The sequence below is a fragment of the Podarcis pityusensis genome (assembly GCF_964106645.2).
Source record: "Podarcis pityusensis genome assembly, chromosome: 7".
NCBI lineage: Eukaryota > Metazoa > Chordata > Lepidosauria > Squamata > Lacertidae > Podarcis > Podarcis pityusensis.
The window spans coordinates 57,887,483-57,914,604 of NC_138031.1; the positions used below are offsets into that span (position 1 = coordinate 57,887,483).

The window sequence follows — 27,122 nt, forward strand, 5'->3', positions numbered from 1 at the left end:
CCTTTTAAGTCTTTTCTCCCAAACTCAATGAATGTGTAAAAGCTCTCCTGAAGGGAGAGTAAACAGTCTGGAGGCTGGTATGCAGATGGTGGGGAGAGAGACCTTTGCTTTTAGATCAGCTTGGATCAGTTCCATATTTTCTAAGATGCTAAGCCTATGCTGGACATCGTATGTATATTTTGGGACCCGTTTCATTTGATGTTTTCAGCTTTATTTCAATGAGTTCTGCCAGTAAAAGTTTGAATATTTTTATGGGTGTGGACAATGAGGAGCCGTTTCTTATGCTTCATATCTGCAACACGTTGAGTGCTCGTCCAGAAAAGTTCAGACCCTCCAGTGCTAGGCTCACGAGGCGCTTTCCTTCTCGTTGCATAGAACTTCGTAGCAGCGGGGGAAGCGCCAAAAAAGCCCCTTCAGGGCGCGCGGGAGGAGCGAGCCGCCCGCTTTCCCGCCCTCGCCGGCCTCCTGGGGCGCACGCAGCGCTCGCGCCCTCCGCAGCCCGCCCAAACGCGCGGCAATGCCGGGCGAGGCGCCCCTCCGGGAAGCGCGACGTAGGCGCCACTCCTGCACCCGACGGCCTCTCCTGCGGGGCTTCTAGCGGCAAGCGAGTGTGCGCGCAGAAGGCGGCGCCTGAGGCGAGGTGGCGCGGCGTCCTGCTCCCCGCCCCGTTTCTGGGCTGCCTCCTCCGAGCCGGCAGGGCGGCTTCCTGCTATTAGTGCCCGGACGGGATTGGGGAAGCACCTGCAGCGCGCCGCCGAGAGGGTGCAGCTTGCCGGGGCTTGAAGCGTCGCAAGGAGCCTGGGCTGGGGAGCGCGCAGCCTCGTCCCTTCCTTCCTATCCATCCGCGGGGCAAAAGAAGAGAGGGAGGGGAAAGTCCGCTTTTGGTTGCTGCCGGCGCTTGGCGAGCGGCTTCGCAGCGCGAGGGAAGGAGCTAAGCGGGAGAGTTGCTGGAAAGTGGAGGTGAGCGAGCCAAGGAGCCGGCGCCGAGGCGTGCGGGAAGTTTGGGTAGGAGCTGCGAATTGGTCAGATCCGTTAAAAAAGGGCTCCGCGCGCAGCCCGAGCCTTGCGGCGTGATTCCTCGGGTGCAAGTGCCGCTTGTTCCCGGCGAAGACCTCGTAGCATTGCAGCCTTAAAGCGCGAGGATAGCGCTGTAGCTTAGCTAAAGGGGCTAGATATGTGCATGAGATCTGGTCCAACTTGATTTCAAAGAGAGAACCAGTTCCAGCATCTAAACGCCTCCTGCTTTTTTTAGGTTACCAAGATTCTAAGGAAACCCCAAGTGCTCCCTTCCTTCTTGCCGGGTGCAAGGAACTGGGTGGCGTAGATTGTCTGTAAAGCCGTTGGCAGGGACTTTCTCTGCTATTTTTCCTCTTGAACTCCTCAGATTCCTGCTGAAATGGAATGCTGTGGTGCATCGCCTGTTATCAGCCTAATGGTTCATCACATGTAATAAGTCGAGTGAGTCTCCTTTCTTTCTTCCCAATGCCTGGCCTCCGTTCCTCGTTAGGCAGGAAGAAAGCAAACTTCAGGAGCTGCTATAGTTGATATTTTGCATTCTGACTTAATAAACAAGGGCATAAAACAAAAGAGAACCAAAAAGTGAGATTGCTTACTTTCTCTTTTTTTCCTCCAAAGTCCAGACCTCACTTTACTCAAAATCTGCTCAGTGGCAGGACCAAGGTGTGTATGGTTTAGAATAGATTATCGTGTCTTGCATGGTATGTTTAGTGTGGTCTTGAATTCGTGTGGGACGGGTGGTGACTTGTAGTTTCTGTGACCCAGAGCCAAGCTGCTGTCAGGTTCTCGTCACCTCCTCCATCCATAAGATAAATTGTTGGTACTAGTAACTGCCCGCATGGGAAATGGCACCCACTTTACCCCCATATGAAAGTAGGTTTTCCTGGAACTGTGATAGGTAAATAAATTTAAATATAATTTATAAGTGTGATATGCATCAAAGATTAGTTTTTTTTAAAAAGGTTGCATGATGAAAAATTAGTGGATTTTATTTTTAGAAGGAGAACGCTATGTGTGTAAGCTATAATTGATCATCACTGTTTTGGCTTTCAGATAATTGGGCTTAGTTATCATCATAGTGCCTTTTTATTTTCCTAAAGTGAATCTGCCTCTGCATTTTATAATGCATGGATGAACATGGATGAACCAAGTGACCCTTAAGAATAAAACTTCACTTTTATCAAATTTAGGAGAAATCAGTCATCCTTAGAACGGAAGAGCTCAGTATGTTTTTCAACAAGGGGTTATGGTGTTTTCACTTAAAAACTAGATGCCAAAATACTGTGCATATTATGCTTAGTATTTATAGAATATTCTTTCTGGTTGCATGCACTGTGTTCACTGTACTGTGTGTAACAATATAATTTAAGATTTCATCTCTGTCGGGAATCTAATGCTTGTAGTTTAGCTCCCTTGTGTCCATTGTTTAAGGTCTCATTTGAAATTTAAGTGACAAAGAGGACTTGGACTTGTTTTGTTTGAGAGAGCCTTGTAAATAGTAAGAGCTAATCTTTCAAGAGCTGAAAGCATAAAGTCAGCTGCTTATTTATATTCAGGATAAACTTGTTTTAGTTATTCTGTACATTGGTGTATATGTACATGAGACACAGTCCTTTTTTTTGTCTTGGTCAAGCCCAGGTAAAGTTAAGGGAGACCTTAACTTGGTTTATGTCTTAGAGCAGCTTCTTAGAATTTGTTCCCTGCATGAGGTTGCCACCTGCAGAGGCAAGCAGTGTCAGTATGACATATATATAGTTGCACACCACCCCAAACTCTTGAGTGGTGCAATATTCCAGGTTGTAGGTGCTTACACAGGGATCATGTTTCCTTCAGAATGAGGGTCAGTGGAGATGGTATATTTATGATACACGGTTTATTTACACATACAGTGGTACCTCAGGTTACAGACGCTTCAGGTTACAGACTCAGCTAACCCAGAAATTGTACCTCCGGTTAAGAACTTTACCTCAGGATGAGAACAGAAATTGCGTGGTGGTGGCGTGGTGACAGCGGGAGGCCCCATTAGCTAAAGTGGTACCTCAGGTTAAGAACAGTTTCAGGTTAAGAACAGACCTCCAGAACGAATTAAGTTCTTAACCTGAAGTACCACTGTATATCCAACCTGTGATGGAAGGGATCACAGCATTAACACCCCAAGAGGGCCTTGCTGCTCCCATAGTCACAGCCTTGGATTCAAACAGAAATCAAACATTTCTCTGCTTGTTGTCCCCACTCCCACCCCTTTCTAGCTTCTAGCTCCTATCACTCAACTCTCCACTCTGGCCCTATGTCTTTCTAACTACCAACAAGTTGAGGGAAGGAGGGCACCCACCCCTTTGCCCTCTGATGCTGAGCCACTTCCTTTATTACCTTAATGGCCCATTTCCTAGGCTATATACCCTCACCAGGAATTTGAATCCTTGCTTATATTTTAACACTTGTAACTCTTGCTGGATCCAGAGATTAGAAGGGTTGCCAGCATACAGCCTACTCCCCTCATCCCAAACTCATACCACTATCATAAAAAAAGGATCCTGGCTGCTCAGTCCTATGCCGGTCTACTCAGAAGTAACGTGCATAGGGCTAAGTAAGGGTGTAAAGGACTGCGGCATAAGTTTGCCTGTTTAATCATTTATGACACATTCTGATTTGACAATGGTGTAACTGGAAATGAGTCTAGACTCAGTTTCAGATATGAGATTCAAATTAGCTGCAAGAAAGCAGTTGACTTCCATCTGACTTCATGGGCCATTTTACGCTAAGAGAGTTTCTCCAAGTGTTTTTCATGCATATCCCCCCTCCCTGCAAGGCCCCCTTCTAGTCATTTCATAGCAAGCAATCTTGACTTTGTACCTGCATCTCCATTTTCACACTCCTTGATGTTTCCACAGACTTTGCTTGTAGAGTATGTCAGATCTCACAAAGAGATATATCCCCTTCTGTAGTATATGGGGGAAAATGTTTTCCATGTTATGATACAAAACATCTTTCATTTGGTAATATCTGTTTATTACCTCAGCCAATGTATTTTCACAGTTGTCGATCCATTGGCAAATGACATTTTCCTTTTATGAAAAGTTATTCAAAATTTATTTATTCATGTTTTTTATTCCCAGTTATCTCCCTCTTTCTCCCAAGGAGACCAGGCCAGTGGGCATAATTTTATTTTATGTTTCTTTTCCCACTGTAGGTTAGGATGAAACATGGTGGCTTGCTCAAAGTGTCACTGAGATCTTCGTGGCTGAGCAGATCCCAGCCTGATCCAACACTTTGTATGCAATCATTCAGACTTCTGGTGGCACCACACTAGCTCTCCATTTATGTATTTTATTATTATTCTACAAAGTCCTGAGTACAATTCACAGAGTAATCCTGTACATGTCTACTCAAAAAGAAACCCTGTTAAGTTCAATGAGCCTTCCTCCCTGAATGTGGTTACAGTGGTACCTCGGGTTACATACACTTCAGGTTACATACGCTTCAGGTTACAGACTCCGCTAACCCAGAAATAGTGCTTCAGGTTAAGAACTTTGCTTCAGGATGAGAACAGAAATCGTGCTCTGGCGGCACGGCAGCAGCAGGAGGCCTCATTAGCTAAAGTGGTGCTTCAGGTTAAGAACAGTTTCAGATTAAGAACGGACCTCCGGAACGAATTAAGTACTTAACCCAAGGTACCACTGTACAGGATTTTAGCCAGATCCTGCAGTCCTGTAGCCCCTGATATGATGATCCAGCATCCATAGAAAGCTTCTCCTTCTCCAAGTTTGGAGAGAGAGACCTGATATTAGATGTTCTCTAATTACCACTGCGGAAACATGCATGGGTCTTTTTCTACTTACATTGGGGTATTCTAAGGACACACCAGGAGGAGGCTTGGATCAAAAAACACAGAACCAAACAAGAGATGAAACTATGCCAGCCCAGGAACTGGCATATTTTATTTCCCTCTTGTTCCCAGTGGGAGGAAAATTGTTAACAGTCTCACCACCAGCATCCACACAATAAACAGAAAAGGATGGTCCCCTGACCTCACTTCCATCCTGCAAGGATGATAAGTTCATTGGATTGCAGTGGTTCAGCTACCTTTGGTAGTCTACCCTTGCACTGTTAATGCATTTTATATGGTGGAAATGCCAACGAATGACAGCAGAAATGAGAGAACATGCATCAGAATTTACACACACTGTGCCTAATCATGTGGAATGGAAAAAACAATTTTATTCAGGTGTTTTTTCGCTTTTTTTCAATTAGTTTTCTTTTTCATACCAGTACATTTCAGATGAGAAAACATGGAGCTCACAACACCTTGAGACAGAATATTCTCACTTGATATGTTTTGTATCAAGAATAAGCTTTTCAATACTTTTTTTTAAAAAAAGGTAAAGCTGTCATTTTTCAGAACTGAATATGGCTTAAAAATTGGAATGCAGTAAAATATAAGATTGAAATACTGCATCAAATAAGCAAACATGTAATATAATTTAAAATACAACAGCAACGGGAACACAGTGGTATTGTTCCCCTCCCCCAAAAAGTTAGCAATACTTTAGAATGGGGGTGGATAACTTGTTGTCCTCAAGACTCCCATTTCCATCAGTCCCAGCCAACATGGCCAATGGTCAGTGATGATGGGAGTTGTTGTCCAATAACATCTGGAGGGCCACAGGTTCCCTGCCCCTATTTACAAGGTAAGTGGAATGATGAGAGGGAAAGAATTACTTTCATGCAAGATCAGGAAATTAGTTTTTCCTTGTGTTTCATATAACCTTTGAAGATGGGCATTTAGACTGTAATTCTATAATCTTGGAGTAAGCTCACTGAAAACGAGGATTGCTTCTGACTAGATGATGTAGGATTGTTGTGACATAAAATCCCAGTTCATCCTTGATTGATGTCTCAGGGTCTTCTTATATTGTCTAGTTTCTTGAGGCCCCTGGAGTGGGGGTAGATGTAATAATTGACAGTTTTTGTGGTGCGTTCCAGATAGCATTGTCCTGTAGCAGGTCTGTAGTTTCGTAGCATCCAGCCCACGGTATTGAGCTCCTGAAAAGGTGCAGTTTTGTTTGTTGGCTCACCCATTGCCTCAGTGAGCATTGTAGGAGTATTGGGGACATTATTGGTTAGTGCCTATAGCATCAGTTGAGGTTAGTTGCTTTTCAGCTACAACAGCAAATTAAAAAGGAGAAAAATACTATTCTTGCATTAATTAACATTAGCATTTGTTAACATTAGTGTTATTTGCAAACCTAACCAAGATAGAATAGAAAAGATTGAACAGTCAGGTGGTAGCTCTGTCCTTCTGGCTCCTCCAGAAGGGTGTTGAACTCAGGAAGCCAACTGCAATCTCTTCAAGAGTCTCAGCCTGCACACATTAATTAACTTAAATATTAATTAGCTTAAATATATGCAGTCTTAAAATAGATCGTTGCTTGCAATTGCCAATGCAGTTTTAGGCATGGTCTATTCATTGGTGAGTCCCAGATATGTGTGTGTAGGACTGGAGTCTTAAGAATATAGTCCTGTGCATCTTTACCTAGCAGCAAGTCCCATTGAACTTAAGTGGGGCTTACTTCTGAGTAGAACTACACAGGATTCTGCTGCATCTAGAGTGTGCTGCTTCTTACTGGAAAATTAAGGGCAGGTTAAAAAGGTGAAAGCCCCAAAGAGAAAGGAACCCACTTTTTAATGTTTGAGTATGACAGAATGGGTTTAGAAAATTAATGAGAGCTGCCTGATGGAAATAATAAGAGTAATATCCAGATGGCAGGCTTGATCTGCTCTCAGTTTACTGTTTGCTAAATGGGAGGACAATCGGGTGCTTTGAAAAACATTTTTTTTTGCTTTTGTTTTATTTCCTGTATTATTCTTGTCATTGAGCCTGTCCTTGCCCTGTCATCATGGCCATTCTCAGTGTTGATTTATGGGAAACTAGTATCAGGTTATATTGATTTAAATCAGGGGAGTTTAAGTTATTGATTTAAATCCCAAAGAAAATGGGACAGTTTAAAGTTCTGATTGAAATCAAGTTTCCAGATTTCTGATTTATATTTTTGTACTGAGTAGGGTATCCTAATGTATACATATTGCTTGCCATAACAAGTAAAACATATCTGCTTGCAACTAAATAGAGATGTTATATTATACACTGCAGAATATTTATATCTGCAGAATTTATGTATTTGCACTGCAGAATTTATATCTGCATCCTGTAGCAACTTGATAGAATTTTAAAAGTAAAAAAAAAAATCTGATCTAGCGTGTTTTAAAAAGATTTATTTGTTTTTAAATTGTTGTTTATTTATCATTGAAGATTTATTTTTGTTCACCCTGGCTAGTGGAGGAGGAAGACACAGCTTGCTGTAAATCAGGATAAGCAGTGGATCTGTTCCTATAAAGGATGTCTTTATATATTAATTTTTGTCGTTTGTATCTCAAGAGTTGCCCTAGTAATCTGTGAACCACTATGGTGCGGGTATGAATCTTTTATGTTCTTCCTGTCCAGTAGTATCTACAGTACTTGAATCTACATCAGAGAGAAAGAGAACAGATGATCTCCCAAATTCCACCTAAAAAAAAGTTCTGCATGTATTCTATTTGTGTGTTTCTTTCTTCTTCTTTTTTTAAGAAATACTTCCAGATTTTAAGTTAACCTCTCTCCAGTATAAACGGTATAACATATCTCTGGGGTACACTGAGTGTATTAATAGTTTAAGGCTATATAAAGTTTTACACATAAATTGCTGCATATAGTTATGTTTGGTTTACATTTCTGAAGTTTTCTCCACCATCGTAGCATCTAGAGACTTAATTATTTCTGAGGAAAGCTCAGATGGTGAAGAACAAGGCAGTTGCTTCAGAGAAGTGCTGATACACTATACGGCCATGCACAGGCTGCTACCAATCCCTTGTTATGCAAAGAGAAGAGAACAAAAAATACACATAAAAGGCAAACACATTGAGGCTGAACAGATGGCCCCAGGGAAACAGTTTAGAGTAGGACCTATCTCATGAGGGTGTTGCCTACACTGGGATTGCAGGACCCTGTACAGCACTAGCCACAATGACTATTCTTAAGCAACTTGCCAAGTGTGGCAGGAGAGGATGCCAAGTGTGGCAGGGAGATTCAACGACAATCAAAGAAACTCATATTTTTTGGCTATACAACCAGAAACAGTATCCATGCCTCTCTTCAAGAGCGTGAGCTAGTCTACAGTTCTCCATGAAATATTGTTGTGAACAGGGTTTTTAAACTCTGACAAATATGAAAGATGAGAAAAGAGAAAGCCTTCTTTATATTGATGAGATGAGAGTTTCTTTGTCTCAAATTAGACCTAATATAAATAAGATTACCTGGCAAAAGTAAGCTCACACCTCTCATGGGATTTATATACATAAGGTACGTAGGTAAGAGGTTTGTTTATAATTATATTTGGGGAATGATACATGTTCTTTTGTAGCTGTTTGGGTTTATACTTTCTGGGTGTCCCGTGATCATATTATAAAGTAGTTGTGTTCTAAGTTATAAATCAAGCACTTATAGGAGTTGTTTGTTTTCCAATGTATTTCCTTCTTATCAATTAAAAAAAGGTGTGACATGAGCAAATTTTTATTCTGAAAGTGTGGCCTAGGAAAAAAAGCTTGAGAACCGCTGGACTGGAGAAGGGGAACCTGTGACCCTCGAGATGTTGGTAGGACTCCATATTTCATTGGCCAAAGCCAACATGGCTACTGATCAGAGATTTGTAATCTACCAACATCTTGAGGGTCAGAGTTTCCCAATCCCTGCTGTAGGTGTCATTTCCTATATATATTGCTCAATTCTTCATCATCAAGGTCCTGCAACTGAAACAACCCTCATGACCTTTTAGGCCTAATGCCAATGTTGCAGACTAAAGCATGGCTTTGAACTGAGAAGATTATTTACTTAATGAGGTCATAAATTGAAGTGATATTCAATGGACATTCCTTAGTTGAACATTTTTATTTAAAGTATAGCAATCAAGATGATTGCCTCTGATGACTTTAAATGTTACTTTGTCCTAGGCTGACCTTTTGAGGAAAGATGCTAATCAGCAATGGGAAAATAATACTAAAACACAGAGCTCCAGAAAATAAATGTTGAGACGGGGCATATGTATCACAAATTCATGTCACTATGTTGTAAGGGTTCATCCTTTTGTTTAGGATGACCAAAAATTGCAGTATGTTTCCAGTATAGTTTGCAAAACTATCTAGCATTGCTATCATTACCAACCAATTTCCTCAAAAAGTTAAGAATACCCAAAGTTGACCCTTCTTGAATTTGATGGACATTACAATTCTTGGCATCAGCCAGAGATTTTAGAATTTGATCCCCCCTCCCCTGACAAATACTCAAATACTGCTACTTCTTAGCAGCTCAAAAGCATGCCTGTGCAAGTGAATAAATAGGGACCGCTGCGGCAGCAATGTAAATGGCGTTTCCGTGCGCCAGTAGTGGTTTAGTCATGCTGGCCACATGACCCAGAAAACTGTGGACAAACTCAGGCTCCCTCAGCCTGAAAGTGAGATGAGCGCTGCAACCCCATAGTCCAGTTGCCTTTGACTGGACTAAACCGTCTAGGGGTCCTTTACCTTTCCCCCCCCCACCTTATTAACAGTACTGTGAGGCTTTTGCGAGGCTGTTACAGAATAAGTAATCTGATAATTTCTTACCAAAACTGTAATCAGTATTGCCGAATCATAGAATTGTAGAGTTGGAAGGGACCTCAAGGGTCATCTAGTCCAACCCCCTGCAATGCAAGAATCTCCGCTAAAGCACCCATGACCGATGGCCATCCAACCTTGGCTTTAACACCTCCAATGAAGGCAAGTCCACAACCTCCTGAGGGAGACTGTTGCGCGTTTTAAGAGCTCTTACTGTCAGAAGGTTCTTCCTGATGTTTACTCGGAATCTCCTTTCTTGTAACTTGAAAACAAGCTTGCTCCATCCTCCGTGTGACAGCCCTTTAGATATTTGAAGATGGCTATCATATCACCTCTCAGTCTTCTCTTTACCAGGCTAAACATACCCAGTTCTATCAACCGTTCCTTATAATTCTTTGAGGTTTCCAGACCCAGCTTGAGAATTACTCTACTATAGATACCGGTATTTTTGCGTTTTTGTTTTTTAGTTCCTTAAGAAAATGTTTTATGTTGTACTACAGGATGGTTTCTTTTTAAAATGACGCAATACATTGGGGGGGGGGATTGTTTTCAAGAGTTTCATTCTTTTTCTGTTTGGTTTTGAAAAATTTTCTAACACCTGTTTTTCCTCTTCTATTTTGTTAATGTTGTTATTAAGAGCAATCCTCTCCAGTTGTAATCGAACACTGTTGCCATATCATATTCAGAAGGTTACAGATGAGTATCTTTTTATGTTGGGGCGGTAGCTGACTTAGAATAACCCATGAATCCAACATCTGCAGGACTCTCTGGTAGAGACCCCTATTAACCTTGATAGTACTTCTTGACAGATTAGTTTACTGGTAAAATAGATCAGCCTTCCTTGATGTTGTGCCCATCAGCTGTGGCGGCTGGGCCTGGTGGGAGCTGTATTTCAAAACATCTAGAGGGCACCAGGTTGGGAAAGGCTGTCTTAGTTCACTGGCACAATCATTTTGAGATGCCCTTTCACACTTTGTCAGAACATGTCTCCCTTGACGGAGACAGCTGAAGCAGGAAGAAAGACAACTAGAGCACAAGTAGTTCTCATCTTTCTCTGAAGCTGGCCAATTGCTAAATATATCATTTTCGAAAGACTATGCTGTGGCAGTCGCGGCTGCAAAGTAACTTCCCTTCTTGGCTGCCAATGTGTCTGCAAAGTCTTGTACAGTAGAGCTGTTTTAGTTGGTAAATGAAAGAGAGAGAGCAGACCAAATGTAAACAGAGCAGAGCAGACAACAGCAGCAAAAGACAATACCTCAGAATAATATGGAAAAATAGGACGTTTAACATTGGACATCTTGCTGTTTCACTAAATTTTTATATATTTTTTCAGTACCACCTTGAAGCTTTGTCATTGTGTTTGCTTTTTCCAGTTGGTGCATGACCTGGTAAGACCCAGCACTCTTCATCTGAACGTTGAGTCATCATCTGTTTGCTGGAATGAATTTGCTGTTGATGGTGCAGGCAAAATCTTTTGAATTCATTTCAGCTTGGGAGTCCCAAGTTAGGATGCAGAGTTTGAATGTTCTTCACCTCAGTTTTGTCCTGTTCTTTTGGATCATTTCCAGTCTGCCTCTCTCTTCCTGAAGCAGACTCGATTGTGGGGTAGTATGTGCCCTGAGTGCTCACTGGAAGGACAGATCGTGAAGCTGAGGCTCCAATGCTTTGGCCACCTCATGAGAAGAGAAGACTCCCTGGAAAAGACCCTGATGTTGGAAAAGATGGAGGGCACAAGGAGAAGGGGACGACAGAGGATGAGATGGCTGGATAGTGTTCTTGAAGCTACCAGCATGAGTTTGACCAAACTGAGGGAGGCAGTGGAAGACAGGAGTGCCTGGCGTGCTCTGGTCCATGGGGTCACGAAGAGTTGGACACGACTAAACGACTAAACAACAACAACATGTGCAACTTAATGGAGACTGGGTTCTTTGCTGTCTGGGGTTGTTAATGCCTCATTAAGAGAAAGGAGGAGGTCAGCTTTGCAATTCAGCTCTGGCTCAAAAAACTACTCTTGCCAACTGTGGCCCTATCGCCAGCCTTTCCTTTTTGAAGCAGACTATTGAACAAGCAGACGCTATTGAATTGCATCAGGTTTCTAGAACCATACCAGTTTGATTTAGTAGTCTGGTTATGACCTGTTATTGCCTTGATGGAGAACCTTTGCTGAATTCCAGAATCCAACCAGAAGAGGGTTCAAGTTAGTTTACAGTAGCAAAATCAACACTTTTGTGGCACCTTAAACTTAACACATTTACTATGGCATGAACTCTTGTATTCCAACCTGTATCAAATTCATCTCCACAAATCAATCAGTATCATATTCAATCAAAAGCAGGACATCCAATCTATTATTTGTTTGTGCTCTGATAACCCAGTAATACTTAACAAGCTGCCCTGGGACTTATCTTAACTGGCTCACAGCCCACAGGGAGCATATTGCTCTTGTACCTTATGCCTACTTCTGTGACAAGCCATAAACCACACACAGAGTGCAGATCCTGTCTTGAATAATAATGGTATCTTCCTTCTGCCACTGAAGTATGTTTTATTACACACACCCCCCCAAACAGCATATCAAAAAGTATTGGCTCTACTCAGCACAGCCTAGACTTGAGCATGTTCCTTTGGGACCTTGTGAGAGGAACAGATAATGTGTGTGTTTTCTGAAAACTGCCATTCCAAATCTATATAACTTTTACCATCTTCTGAGTCATCAAATGTCTCTAGTTGGCAAGTCATGTGGATGAGCAGAGGTTCTTTGAGTGTTTCATAAGGTTGCCTGTAAAGCTAGTTTTTAAGTCTCAGCATTGTCTTTTCAGTTTCCCTCTTTCTCCATTACATGCTCTCTGAAAAGTAGAATATTGGCCATCACTTTTGCATTGTTGCCTTTCCAGTTTCACTTTGTGATAAAGGTAATAGTTTAACACAGAGGTTTTCAACCTTTTTGAGTCCACAGTTCCCTTGACCAACTACATGAAGCCGGCACTCCCCCCCCCATAAGATTTATATTCCACTTGATTGTCAAGGCAACTTTGGGGTCCACAAAGCAAAGCATAGCCAACTAACAATGGATTGTGGCTTCCTGGGGGCTCCACAGCTCTTCTGTTATCCACATCAGGCAGACCCCCCCCCCCCGGTAACTTGCTTTACATGGCCTGTGGGCTGGATTCTTCTTGGTCACAAGTTGCAGAGGCCTGTTAAGAAAACCATTGCAGGGCGGAGGCTTAATGACCTGGTTGTATTGCAGCATGACCTGAATAGCTCTAGTGTATACCAGAGACAGAAATAAAGAGGCAATACTTGAGTTTCACCCTTCATATGTGCTGGGTGTAGGATTGCATCCTTTGGGTTTGGCAGAATGAGTACAGGAAAGCTAAACAATGTCTAGTTGGACTTCAGAGAGTTCCTTCAGTAATTCTATGAGGTTGTAAAGTAGAAATGCTTGATTTATTCAGAGTCTGTATTGTCCCATGCTTTCTGCATCTTCCACAGTTAGAGGTTCCACGGGTAAAGAGCACTGGAACTTTATCATGTCTTTGTAATGTCTTACATTAGATCATAGGATAGCATCAGTTGCTGAAAGAGAGTGACAGCACCTTAAGAATCTTCAGCAAGAAACATTGGTAAAATACAGCCCATCATCAGCCAGATTTACGGGCATATAGCCACATTTCTTTTATTAAAAAAAACACACAGGTCAGACAGTATATGGAATTGTGATAATTAAATTATTAAGCTATTCACAGTGATAATTCATTAAAACAAATAATTGTTGTTTGTAACCAGGCATCTTGACACTGGTAGGCTAATTAACACAATTAGCTTTTCTCCAATTCAGTTTACAAGTGATAGTAAGAGTATCCCTCTGGAACGAGTATATGGTGTATGTGCGTGAGAGAGAGACTATTTATTGTGGAGATGGGACAGTTAATTGTGCAAATGAGAACAGGGGTGGGGATCCAAATGCAGAATTAAGTCTTTTGTCTTCTTTAAAATCTTAATTTTAAGATTATGTGCACAAACCTATGTATATTTACTTAAAAGAGTATCCACTATGTTCAATAGTGGATAACAAATTAACTTCATTTCAGTTAATTGTGAATAGGAGTGCAACCTTAATTTTTTTGGCCTTGGATTCTTTTGTCTTGTTTCATATTAGGTACAATGAAAACTTGGCTTTCGCCCAGTTTTCACAAAATGCCTTTGATGATATTATAAACGTTAACTCTTGGGAAGTAGATAGGATGTCCTTAGAGGAATACTTTAAAGTCTGTTTAGCTTTTAATTTTGATATCTAATATGCTTTCTTTTAGAGTTGCCAAAGGCTTCCAGCTTCCAGTGTTTAACAAGAACATTAATAATAATAACTTTATCAGTGAAATGTAGGAAGACCTACATACCTGGTTATATTTCTGTGTTATTACTGATATACCCTTTACCCTCTGCAATAGACGACCTTGATCTGCCCTCTCTTCCATTCCCCACCTGCCACACTGGCTTTTCTTATGTGGTATTGACATAACCTCATACGAACCTCAAAACCAGGTTTGTTGACAAGCAGGACTTAGGAAGGCCTCATTATAGTCATACTGAAAAGTTTAAAAATTGCTCTCTAATTTATATAAATGTGCATTTTAAAGTTCAGGATGTTTACCTTTAATGCTGCTATTACATGATGCAGACTTCAAATCTAATAATTTTTGTAGATGCAATAGCGAAGAATATTGGTTCCAAAGGGCAGGGAAATAACCACACCAGCTTCAGGGCAGTGCTCCTTTTCTTCCCTGTCCTGGGGGTCCCTGAATCTGCTCCAGACATGCTCCTATAACTCGCCTCTCTATGGAGCATCGCCAATGGAGCATCCATGGTGGCAGAGCTTTCCACTGCTAGTTAAGGGAAAATATCAGCAGCAGAACACCCTCTCTGCCCTTGGAAGGGGAGGGTTGCACCCTAACTTATATAGAGCACCAGCAGATACATTGTTTTGCCCATTTTATTTCTCTAATTCTCTGCAGTCAGCACATCCACAACATTCTGTACCAAATCATAATGGTATAGGGTTTTTTTTAACTCCGGTAAGAATTTTTGGAAATAATAAAATAGTTATCTACTGTAGTCTCATAGCTGTAAATTATTCAAACCCCCTGAGCTTTATTATCCCAATAAGTCTATCCAATAATTTTAATAAGCATTGTATTTATCCAGCGTTTGCTGTAGAATGCTTATTTAAATCCCACAACACGCATATTTGATACAAACTGTCAATAAAATAGAAATAAAATCTATTACGTAACTAGATCTTCATCTTATTCTCTCATGAAGACCATTTTTCCCCTGTTACCTGAATATAAGAAAATCACAAGTTGGATCGAAAACTGTTATATATTTTAATAGAAAATGTACAGAGATTTCAAGAGAAGTCATTTAAAAGCTATTTCCTAAAGGTACAACAAAAGTGAATGCCAAAAACTGGCTGCAGGGTATATATTGCCTCAGTGTTTCCATCTGCAAGGGAAATTGGTTTGTGTCTTCATATTTGCTGACTGGAACTTTGTAGATAAAATATTGTTAATAATAACATTGGACTCTGTTAACAAATGACAGAATGTTTTGTGCTCCCACGTATAAATTTTAACAAATTTAGCAATAATGTAAAGACGTAAAAGAGAAAGTGAGCCAGAACATACAACTTGGTTTAGGATCTAAGGGCACAGACCTCATGGAAACAGAAGGTCTGGGAGAAAATATAGAATTATCATATTGCCTGCTTTAAATCGTTAGTTATGGGGGATTGGCAGAGACCGGTTAACAACAGTCGCTTAACCCCTGAACATTCTTTGGTGAGAGAGATTGGCTTGGCTGAACTTTTACCATCATTCATTCTATGTCTTCAACAGAATAGTCCGAAGGACTTTTCCCAGGCAAGCCCAAACATTGGAGATTATTGTGCCCTCCCTTTCTTCCCACATCAGGCTGTGGCACCTGTGCAGATTCCTCTCTTCTGGTTAATCATACAAGATGTCCAGGAAAAATAATTATGGATAGATTGGAATGATTAATTTGTGTAGTCATCTATACACAGATGGTGTTAATTGGCCTGCAGCCGGATGCAAATTTACAAGGAATTCACATTGCCTTCTTGTAAGTCATTTGCAAGAAATAAATTAGAATAATGATAAAATGTGAACGACTCTGTGGTTTACAGTTATTTAAAAATGTTACGTGTGCCCTTCATTTAAGCATATAAAATTACTTGCACAAGAACAAGCGGCCCCCTTGTGATACTGTAAATCCTCACCGGCCTTTTTTGGTCCAGAATTCTTTGCTCCAAGCCCATTTTGTACTGGCTGGTTAGCAAGTGGCAGCCATTCGCTGCTGCTGCTGCTGCTGCTGCTGCTGGAGGCAGGATTTACACATTTTCCCTCCCCATATATATTAACATTTAACTCTGAAAATATAATTGCTTTTGGAACAAATCCTACTCAAGAAGGAAACTGAAGAGCAGCTGATAAAACCCTGAAATGAAATTAAAGCATTAAACCTGGTTAGTTTTGCAGATTTTTTCTTTTCAAGTTCACACACTGTTCTCTCTGGAGAACACAGAAGTGTGGTGACCCATAATAGATTGTTTTCATGTGCTAATAGCTTGGCAAGTGTGAACTTAATATCTGTTTCTAAGACATTCCAGATAGCTCACAGCCATATTGTTAGTCGTCTCTGAAAGTAGCTGCCATTGCACATTAGTCACTATAGTTAACTTCACCATAAAAGCTACAATAAACTAATAACAGTCTTCCTATTTGTTCCTTCCCTTTGTCAGTAACCTGGTTATTGCCTGTCTGCCTTCCTTGGCTAAGCCACATCAATCTAAACCAAATCTGCTTAGAGGAGACAGCAGGCCCAGGCGAAGCCACAAAGATGACTTCACAGTGACAGACAGAAATTGGTATTCACATAGATTTTTCATTTTGTTGAATGCCTGGCCTGTATGCAACTAACAGTCCTTCGGAAGTTCAGGTTATCATACTGTGCCTTGGCAAGAAGTGCTATAAAAAGGATGGTAAAGATTTTTTTTTTGAAAAATTTTTTTTTTTTTTTACATTTCTATACTGTCCTTCATCAGAGGATCATCACAGGGCCGTTTACAATATAAAAACACAAGGCTCAGCTGTTGCTGTTCCTCCTCCTTCATTACTATGTTCTGCAAAATAGGAAGTCTAAATTCTTTGCCACAAGAAAATAATAAGAATAAGAAATAAATAAGAATAATTTATTATTTATACCGCGCCCATCTGGCTGGGTTTCCCCAGCCACTCTGGGCAGCTTCCAACAAAACATTAAAAATACAAGAAAATGTCGGACATTAAAAACTTCCCTAAACAGGGCTAATCTTAGAATAAATGATGCAGTTGCAAATATTGTGTATGCAGATATACTTATTTGTGTAAACTTTTAGCTCCCTTGCTCTCTACGATTATTCTGTGACTGACTGAATGGCATTCAACTCAGAGTAGATCTGTTGAAATTAAGAAGACTAACTTAGTCATATTTATTAATTTCAGTGGGTATACCTTCCTTTGCATCGTGGTGTCTGATGTTCTTACATTGTCCTTTATACTGTACTTGGTTTAGAAGTGAGCTACATACATACACAGACCACAATATACATTCAAAGCACTCTTATACTACTTGAAGAATCCTGGCTTCTCCCAAAGACTCTTGGGAACTGTAGTTTGTTAAGGGTGCTGAGAGCTGTTAGGAGACACTTAACAAACTACAGTTCCCAGGTTTGTATTGGGGAAACTGTAGCATAAGTGGTATAAGATTGCTTTAAATGTACTGTTTGGATGTGACAGCAATGTGGGTAATGCTCCCATTTTGTATATAAAGGCCATTCAGTCCACTGAACATTTCTTCAGGACAGAAGTGGGAGAGCTGTAGTCTTGATTTCCTCCATATGTCAAAAGTTTCTTGTCTCAGAAGAGCAAGCAGGCTTGATATGGAGCTGAGTTTTGGCCTAGTTCTTTCACTGATGTGCAAAACCATAACATCTGAGCAATGGGACTAAGAAGGGACACACTCAGCCCCAGCCTGTGAACTGAAATTCAGAATAAAAGGTTTTAAGAAAGCGTCAACAGCTTCTTTACTTAACAGTAGCATGTATTTCAGTTTTCAAACTCTTAAGGTATGCTTTACCAATAAACAGCATCTGTTGCAATATTCTTTAAACAATAAAGGAAGGAGTATAATGAGTTCCTTTCTTTTTTAAACATGGCTAGTTGCTTTTGGTTGCTTATAAATAAACTGCATAGATGGCAAACTTTGCAAGTTTGCATCTGTGTAACAAGGGATATAAATTTAAAACTGCTAATACTGTATTTATAAAATTCTTTATAAAACCTGGGCCCTGTTGGATTGTTGCTATGCATTAATCTGCCACAAACTTTTTATAAGGACTTCTGTATTACAAAGAATTCTAAAGTAAATCAATTCCTGACAGATGCTGAAGTATTGTGTACTCTCCTCTAATGCTGGATTGAGCAGATGAGACCAATAGTGGGTCTAACGGTCAAGAAGGCTGCAGAGGGTAATGAGGGACAGATGTCAACCTGGGAAGGTAACCCATCTAGGAGAAGTAAAACTCTGATCCTAAACCTCTGCTGCCTATACTCATGCATGAGAAAGGCTTCAGGGATAAACCCCAAGGAAAAGCCATAATTTGTGAATAAGTCATGGAAAAAATGACAGATTGGGCCAGTGTCGGAGGTTCTTAAATAGTAACTACCAAATATGCTGTTCAGAAGAGTGACTATTGTTTCTTTTCAGACTTGTTCTATGTCAGATTTCTTGCAATGTGCTGAAGCTTGTGTTTATATTATATTCTCTTCATAAAATGGTCTACTGTTAACATAATCATGAATAGTTAATAGGTTTCCATTGTCATTTTGGCAAAATCATGAGAATGCTAGAAGTTTCTAGATATTTCCCCAGTGAGCAAGAACAAACTGGGCCAAGTTAACTCTCTCTTAGCTTTATCTTATCTTTCTTGTGAAGGCAACGAGGATGGACAGGGATCCATCTACGTGTGCCGTCTAGTGTCCCTTGGAGCAATGGGTAATAAAGCCATTTTTACAAAATGGGCTCAATAAGGCATTTTTAAAGTGTAGTTTAAAATGCCTTATTGAGTCTACCTTCCATTAGTAGTATGGCTTTCCTAGATTACTGTACAATAACAGGATGATGCATGGTGTAGAAGGCACACACTCAAAGATGGCTCTCAGACAGGAGTTTTTGTCTAGGCCTTGATAACACACACACACAGAGAGAGAGAGAGAGAGAGAGAGATAGTTTTATATGTAATTCATATAGGAAGGAATTTGGGTGGGGTTTTTTTATTTTGTTAACATGAGGAAGCATTAAAAATGCCCAACTTCCTGCTGTCCACTCTGATATCACACCTTTGTTACCTTGTTCTGCTGATGGTATAGCTTATAAGTCCTTATAGATCTTGTACTGAATAGTTTGTTGGAATATATATAGAGAGTGCTTATAGTTCTCTTATAATGGCAATGGCGCCCACCTGCATTCCGGTGAGTTCTGGCTGAAAAAAAGCCCTGGAAATCAACCAAAGTACCTGTGAACCTACTGCAAGGTGAACAAGAAGATCTGGATTGTTATATCAATTCTGTATTTCCTTGGTTTATATTGTTTAGCAATCATAGTTAGATCTCAGTTTCCTATCAGTTATCCATGCTGGCTTAATTATCTTGTTAAAAATTATTTGTTGATACGACTGATGAACTCAGATGCTTCTTTGAGAGGGCTCCAAATCAAAGATAGACATGATATACTAATTTGCTGTATATAAAGTTTCTTAAACAGAAGTTTTAAACTTAGAAAACTTTTATCACTGAGCAGTGAGGTACTATATGGCTTGTATATTATGGGAAGGCCAGCTGTGTGGTTCAGTTTTGTGAAATTATGCCCCTAGGTATATCTTTGCAACCCCACTCGAAAAATGATTGTACAAGCCTCGTGAAGGATGTATATGGAGAATAGCGAGGCAGCTTTTGACCTGCAGATGGTTATTGCTGATGATGATTCCAGTTTGACCTTAAGATCCTTCAGGGAATTTGTAAGAGATTAAAGCTGGAAAGAAAAACAAGCTTCTTTTCTTTACAAAATGATTGCCTATGAGCTAGCGATCTCCAAGACATACAAACTAAAACAGGATGTTATTTATATGAAGCTACTTTCCAAAAATGTTATGGCGATCTCTCAAATAAAGCTGCACGCATCCATTGTCTCTCCCCACCCGCCCCTGATTTTTTTCCTTTAAAAATTCTGAAAATCGCGTTACCAGCCATCAACAGCCTGAGCAGCTAGCCTACAAGACTGCCAGCTGCCTTGAATGAACATGGAGCAAGTCGTCCTGGGAATAAGAAGGCTTGATGTCATCCTGTCACTACCGGAGAGAATTATGCAGAAAAAAGCACGGCTACCCCCTATGCTTACATAGGGAAAGCTATTCCCCCCCCCCCATACAGTCTGGCCTTGGGAGAGATGGGATGCTCCTAGGTGGACTTACACTGTGTTCATTCAAGGTTAATGGCAGCAAGGAATCCTCTGTGCTAGCTGCTCAGGGTATGAACAGCTATTTTCAAAAGTTTTAGAGGAAAAAATGGGGGCAGAAGAGAGGCAGCAAGGACTAGATTTAATGGGTCTGCCCTTCCTAAGTAGCTGGCTTTACTGATTTCCCCCCTCCCCTTTGTAGCCCCCATGCTCCTTTGAAAATCCCTACCAAACTTTGCAGTTTTTGTGGCTGCAGTGAGAGGGAGTCAGCAGTCTGAAATTGGGAATCTTCCATAACGGGGTGCAATATTTTGGGATTGTTTCCCTTCCCACTGTACCTCTGCATGACACATCTCTGGCCACCATGTCTGGTAGGTCCTCCTCACATCCTTGCTAAATTGGGGGCACCCCTTCTCATTCTGCTCAGAATGGGCCCTTAATTTCTTTCCAAGAGTTCTGTCCTGAAAGCTCCACTCTGTGCATTGTGCATTGATTTTTGTAGCCATCTGTGTTCTGCGTCCAGGACTGTCTTCTCCCACATGAATATACTCAATTTTAAGATCCCTTGAGAAGCTCTTATTTGGGTCGCCCACCCCTACCCCCGGTTGTGGAGTTATCAGAACTGGACCTTCTCAACCAATGCTTTAGGAATTCCTCTTTTGGGGTGAGGGAAATTAGACTGTCTCCAATTTTTTAGTTTTTTGAGGATGTTTGGTGTGACTTGAGTTCAGAGTACAGAGTTCTCGCTGCTGTTGATTAATTCTCTTGACTTGGTGTTTTGTATTTTATTATGTTTTAGTTGTTGCTTTAATACATGTTTGGTATTTAATGCTAGTGTTAGGAAACCTCTGAAGACACACTGTTCTCCTTGGCCTTGAAATGCTCTTGTTGAGCTGCTGTTGTTTCGTGGTTTACTGCTGGTTTTATCTATTAGTTGTGTTTTATTGTTTGCTTTTATCTGGTAAGCTGCTTTGAGAGGGCTTTTGCCCTAAATATCTTCAATAAATAACTCAAGTAAATATGCTGCCTCTTAGCTCCAAAAGGGTGTGGGGGGGGGTGTCAGTATTTTTGAAAACATTTGTTTACTATTCCACAATAATAATAAAAATGTTATGTGCATGTGTAGGATATAGCTTTATGGCAATGTTGGAGAACCTGTGGTACTACAACTTGCATTATTCCTATCAGCCATGCTGGGATAGGGCTGATGGAAACTGGAATTCATTGATATCTGGAGGGCCACAGATTTAGCATAACTCATTACTTCATCAGAAAATCTGAAGATGATGATAGGGGCAGCTTTGCAGATATTTGATAGAAATAAAAAGCAAGGCTACGAAATGAGAAATGTAATGAAGTAGTTTATGAATAGCAGTGAACTTATGGTTTTGGACATTTTTAACTATAGTGCTTACACAGCATGAAATTAATAATATTAAGTAGGTAACAATTGTCCTTTATTCTTTGAGTATGACAGTAGCTTCCTTGCCATCTCATTGTTGTAAGGAATAATTAATTGTAAATGGTTGCATTTTCACTTGTACAGCTAATTTATATGTGAGATAAATATATTTAATGGCAAGTTAAGATGGTAAATAAGAATGCATGCTGGGCCCACATTCAGTTTATATATATTTTGTTCTCAGGGGCACAAATACGAGAATTAGTAAGACTTTGATGTTAGAAAAGGGGAAATAGTAGCACTGGATCTTAGCAGAGGAAATTTCACAAAATGATAAGCACGGCTGTTTAAAACGATAAGAATGGCAGTGCAGAGAAAGCACCAGATTTTCTTTTAATCTCCATTTTTTATTTGTAACAACAAAGAGATAGTAGTATCAGAAAATTGGGAATTAATTTTATGCTATTTTAGACCTAAGCTGTATAAAGAAGGCTGATCGTCGAAGAATTGATGCTTTTGAATTATGGTGCTGGAGGAGACTCTTGAGAGTCCCATGGACTACAAGGAGATCAGACCTATCCATTCTGAAGGAAATCAGCCCTGAGAGCTCACTGGAAGGACAGATCCTGAAGCTGAGGCTCCAATACTTTGGCCACCTCATGAGAAGAGAAGACTCCCTGGAAAAGACCCTGATGTTGGGAAAGATGGAGGGTGCAAGGAGAAGGGGACAACAGAGGACAAGATGGTTGGACAGTGTTCTCGAAGCTACCAACATGAGTTTGACCAAACTGCGGGAGGCAGTGGAAGACAGGAGTGCCTGGCGTGCTCTGGTCCATGGGGTCACAAAGAGTCGGACACGACTAAAATAACAATTTCAGCTACTGTTGTTTCATGGTGTCCATTCCTATCTGAATTTCTCAAATAAACTGCATTTCATTAGATTTAATAATAACTGCATGCCTGAATAGAACATATTTCTGCTGTATCTGAGCAACAGCCATGTGTAAAAGTAGAATGAGGCCTAAGTGAATGCCAGCAAAACACACACTCTTTTTTTCTATTCATGGTCCTTCCAACAAGAAAACGTCTGCAACTTATTCAGGATACAGAGAAAGTATCAGTCCCTTGGATGCACACCCTGCAGCAAAATATGCTTTCTATTACAGTTTATGTAGAAGTGAATGAGCACTGTGTTAAATGGGTGAGTAGTGATTTGACAGAACATGGTGCATGTTTGCCAATGTTACTCTTCTTAGTCAAGCATCATACACTAGAGGTATAAGCACCTCTTTGTTAAGCATTCTTTTGATATTATTTTTTATCTACTACATTGCTTTTAAAAAATCAATAGTGTATAGTCTGGGCTTTTGTCCTTCTTTATCTAGGATTTAATTTCTGGAGTTTTTGCCTGAAAGACTTCGATTCTTCTAGTATGTCATATTGTGGTGCAGCTGCTGCTTCAGTTGATTTTCTTAAAAAGATCTATCCTCCTAAAACATTTTAGATCTTCCTGTGTCCAAATGGGAGGCATCTGCTATGCAGAAAGGTAGGAGCTGGATGGTAGACACACCATCTTTGCATTCATCTCTCACACTTGAGATAAGATCCTTGGTATTTTCAGTGCCGATTTAGGATTGGAATGGAAGCATGCGGTGTTTTAAGTGGACCCAATAATGTGAATATCTGTTGAGTAAATAAAATGAATGTTCTGTAGGTAGGTAGGGACACCCCCCCCCCAAAAAAAAAACCCGTTCCGTAATATTTTGTAGGTTTATCTATTTGCATGGATGGATAAAATATTAATTTCATAAAACTGCATTGTTGTGATGATTCCATTTTATTTTGAGCCTATGGCCTAGCTAAATTGGAAAGGCCCCTGCCTACCTTTTACAGTATAGAACTAGCTGCTTTCAGGTACTGCATTTTTAGCGGGTGTTTGTTCCGGAACACTGAAAAGATTAGAATCCATAGTGAGCACTGTATGCATGCCGGGTTGGGGGGGGGGGATCAGCTAGGCATGCATACCCTCCCAACAGCCTGGGAACCAAAATTAGGAAGATCTTGAGCGAGACCAAAAATCAAGAGGAAAAAACGAGCACATTTCAGTCTGGCATTCTGGCACAAGCCAGCTGACTTGTGCCAGAACGCTGTACTGAAAAATGGACTTTTTTCTGGACTGGCATTCAGCTGACATGTTCCAGAGTGCCAGACCCAAAAATGGGACATTCCAGGATCCAATTAGAAGCTGGGATTGGCTTCTATAATTTCGGGATGTCCCACTTAAATCGGGACTTCTGAGCGGGAGGGGCAAGGCAATTGTGCTTAATCTTGAATTGTTTTGTAGGCAGATGAAAGAGGATATTGGTAAATATTTAATGAAGAGGAAAATTAGTCAAAATCTTAATAGAGATACTGAAAAATGAGTATATGTGATTAGATGATATTATGATGAGGGCTCCTCTGAAGAGCTAAATGGTTTTGATAGGTTTAGGATGGTGACATTGGGTTACAACTGCTAAGATTTCTGTGATCCTTTGATCGGTGATTAGAAATCACAGGTGTATTTGGGGAGTGTATAAGAAACATTGCTTCGCAAACGCCTCCTTATTTTTGAGGCTGAACCTATGCACATTTGTCTTTCAGTCAAGGCCTATATTTTCAGTTGGAACATGCATCCCTTTATTTTGGGTTCCAATGAGGGATACTTCCAATCTAGGGACTCAGCTAGATTGGTAAAGAAAAAGTGTTTTATATGCATTGTATATGTGATATAACACTGTGTACCAGATGGCGCTGTGGAGTCCCGTCTTTCCCTACCAGATTTCCCTGTATGAGTTTACAATGCGTTTAACTGAATCACTTCTTCAACATGTCTATATCCAGCCTAGGAACCCCTTTTAAATTTCTCCAAAAATATATAGATAAAAGTCTCCATCCTGCAAGGTCTGGTGCTGTGCAATTTTCATGCATTTAAAAGGTATTTGTGTCCAAAGTGTCTCAAATTCATATTCTTCTCTAGGGATTGCCAACATGGTACCTATGGGTGCCTGTAGAGACTTTCTCTTACACCCTTGGTGCCCCCTCTCCCTGCTGAAAATGGAAAGAAGGCTTGTTGTTGTTCTTGTTTAGTCGTTTAGTCATGTCCGACTCTTCGTGATCCCCTGGACCAGAGCATGCCAGGCACTCCTGTCTTTCACTGCCTCCCGCAGTTTGGTCAAACTCATGCTGGTAGCTTCAAGAACACTGTCCAACCATCTCGTCCTCTGTCGTCCCCTTCTCCTTGTGCCCTCAATCTTTCCCAACATCAGGGTCTTTTCCAGGGAGTCTTCTCATGAGGTGGCCAAAGTATTGGAGCCTCAGCTTCAGGATCTGTCCTTCCAGTGAGCACTCAGGGCTGATTTCCTTCAGAATGGAGAGGTTTGATCTTCTTGCACTCCATGGGACTCTCAAGAGTCTCCTCCAACACCATAATTCAAAAGCATCAATTCTTCGGCGATCAGCCTTCTTTATGGTCCAAAAAAGAAGGCTTGTAAGAAGCATTTGATTGTGGCCAACAGAATAGGTTGTGGTGAATGTAGTGTTCATGGGAGTTTATCCAGTTTGGAAATGGGCCCAAAGGTTGGCAACTGATATTCTATTGGACATAATGTGAGCTGCTTGCTTATTTGCTTCTCTGTTTTACATTTACTGAATAAATAATGATATTTACAAGCCTGCAGCTTGGTTTAGAAAACAGGAATGGAAAAGATAAAATTTAATGCATTTCTCATGCGTAGTGCAGTCCTCATTTTAAGAGGTTACGTGTGCCTCTTAAACTATGTAAAAAGTACATAGGACTGTTAAGATTAAGACCAACATTCTTATAGCCAGTCCTGTGTAGCATTTATGTCTAGCTACTCAGATTTATTTAGAATGGTTAAATGGGTTTTAATTCAAGCTGTTGTGCTTTATTAAATATGGCTTTGTGCATTATGAAATGCGGATTCGTAAGATTTGTGCATTTCCAGGGGGAAATAACGCTACCGTCCACCTCTTCTGTAACCTGGTGGAATGGCTGCTGCTAGGTGACGGTTTAGCGAGAGGTAGAGTCAAAGGTCGTTAGTGTCTCAGCAGAGCCAGTGGAATTGTCCTGCTTCTTATCTCTTCCTCTGCGGCAGCCGTCTTTGAGAGGTGGGCTTGGGAAGGAGAGTATATCACCTATTAGAGAAATGGCAACCGCAAGAATGCTGGTTGGTTATAATTTGTAAAATATCTTAGTAGAGTTATGGTTCAGTCCCTGGAGTTTCACAATTGACTTCAGTATAGGATGTAGGCTTTAATTGTTATGGCTCAATCATGAATATATTTTACTAGGAAATTAGCTCTGCTGATTTCCCAGCAAACATCATATTCTTCATGTATATCATCTTTCCTCACTGATGCATGCTTCCTAGACTTTTTCACGAGATTACTTGCCTGTTGTTTCCTTTCCCACTAATAGTGACAGCTTCTGTAAGTACACTGCTAACCACTAAAGGATCTTGGCTTATTATAATATGTCAGACTTCCAGATTGCATTCTTTAGTTGACCACCAGAGGTTTAGCAGAATGCTCTTTCTGCCCACTCCCTTTTGAAATAATTGTAAGCTTATCCACTTTTATCCACTATTTTCTTCGCACTTTGGTTCCCTCGTAGATCTTGCAGCTATCATTTACCACCACAAAAATGCCCCCATAAGCACTACACAGAGCTAGCAATTTACTGTAGGAGTTTCGTGAATCATAAAATACGGGAAGGCATTCATATCTCTCCCTGTTGTTTTTTTTAAAAAGGAAGTCATTTAAGCTTTTACAATGTCAGCTAGCTTCATAATGTGCACTGCTAACTATATAGAATCAGCACACAGGGCTCAAAGTACTTTTCTGCTGTTTTTAGTGAAAGATTAGGGTGCCCACCATTTAACTGCTTTTGTTCCTTCTGTCCTTGCATATGGAAAGTTCATTAACACCATATCGGTGACTTAGATTTTAGGTTAAGCTAATAGAGCTGACACATGTGAGGCAAGCAGAATCTAAAAAAATCAGCCTATAAAACAGTAAGATAAAATTTACAATTAAAATTATTAAAAATGGGATTAAAAGTGTGTCATAATTTACATTCCTTAGGCAAAAGCCGCAAGTTTTCTGCAGGTGCTGTTTAGGTTTTTAGATATTTGTCCTAACTAGGGTTGGGGGAAAATTTTGATTCAGTTCACATATAAAGGTGAACCTACCTAATTCACACTTTCTAAAACATAGCCATCCTTCAACATTCATGCTTCTCTGAATTTTGCAATGCACTTCTCCTGCACAGAATGAACCTGCTGAGTTAAGCCAATGGCCCATCTAGTCTAGCATCCTGTTTTGACAGTGGCCAATCAGATGCCTGCTTGGAAGCCTACAAGCAGGACATGAGCACAACAGTACC

General features: G+C 40.6%; 1 protein-coding gene across 5 annotated transcripts in view; it reads left to right on the forward strand.

The window, feature by feature from the left end:
• Positions 1-260: 260 nt before the first annotated feature.
• KCNG2 (potassium voltage-gated channel modifier subfamily G member 2) overlaps positions 261-27,122 on the forward strand; it is a 48,597-nt gene continuing 21,735 nt past the window's right edge. The window contains exons 1-2 of one of the 5 annotated variants that reach the window (XM_081014219.1): positions 261-960; positions 1,253-1,458. The gene's annotated coding sequence lies outside the window, so the exon portion shown is untranslated. Of the gene's footprint in view, positions 961-1,252; positions 1,459-1,635; positions 1,681-1,894; positions 1,916-22,738; positions 22,878-27,122 lie in introns of those variants that run through there. The other 4 variants (XM_081014218.1, XM_081014217.1, XM_081014221.1 and 1 more) reach the window with 4 other exon arrangements.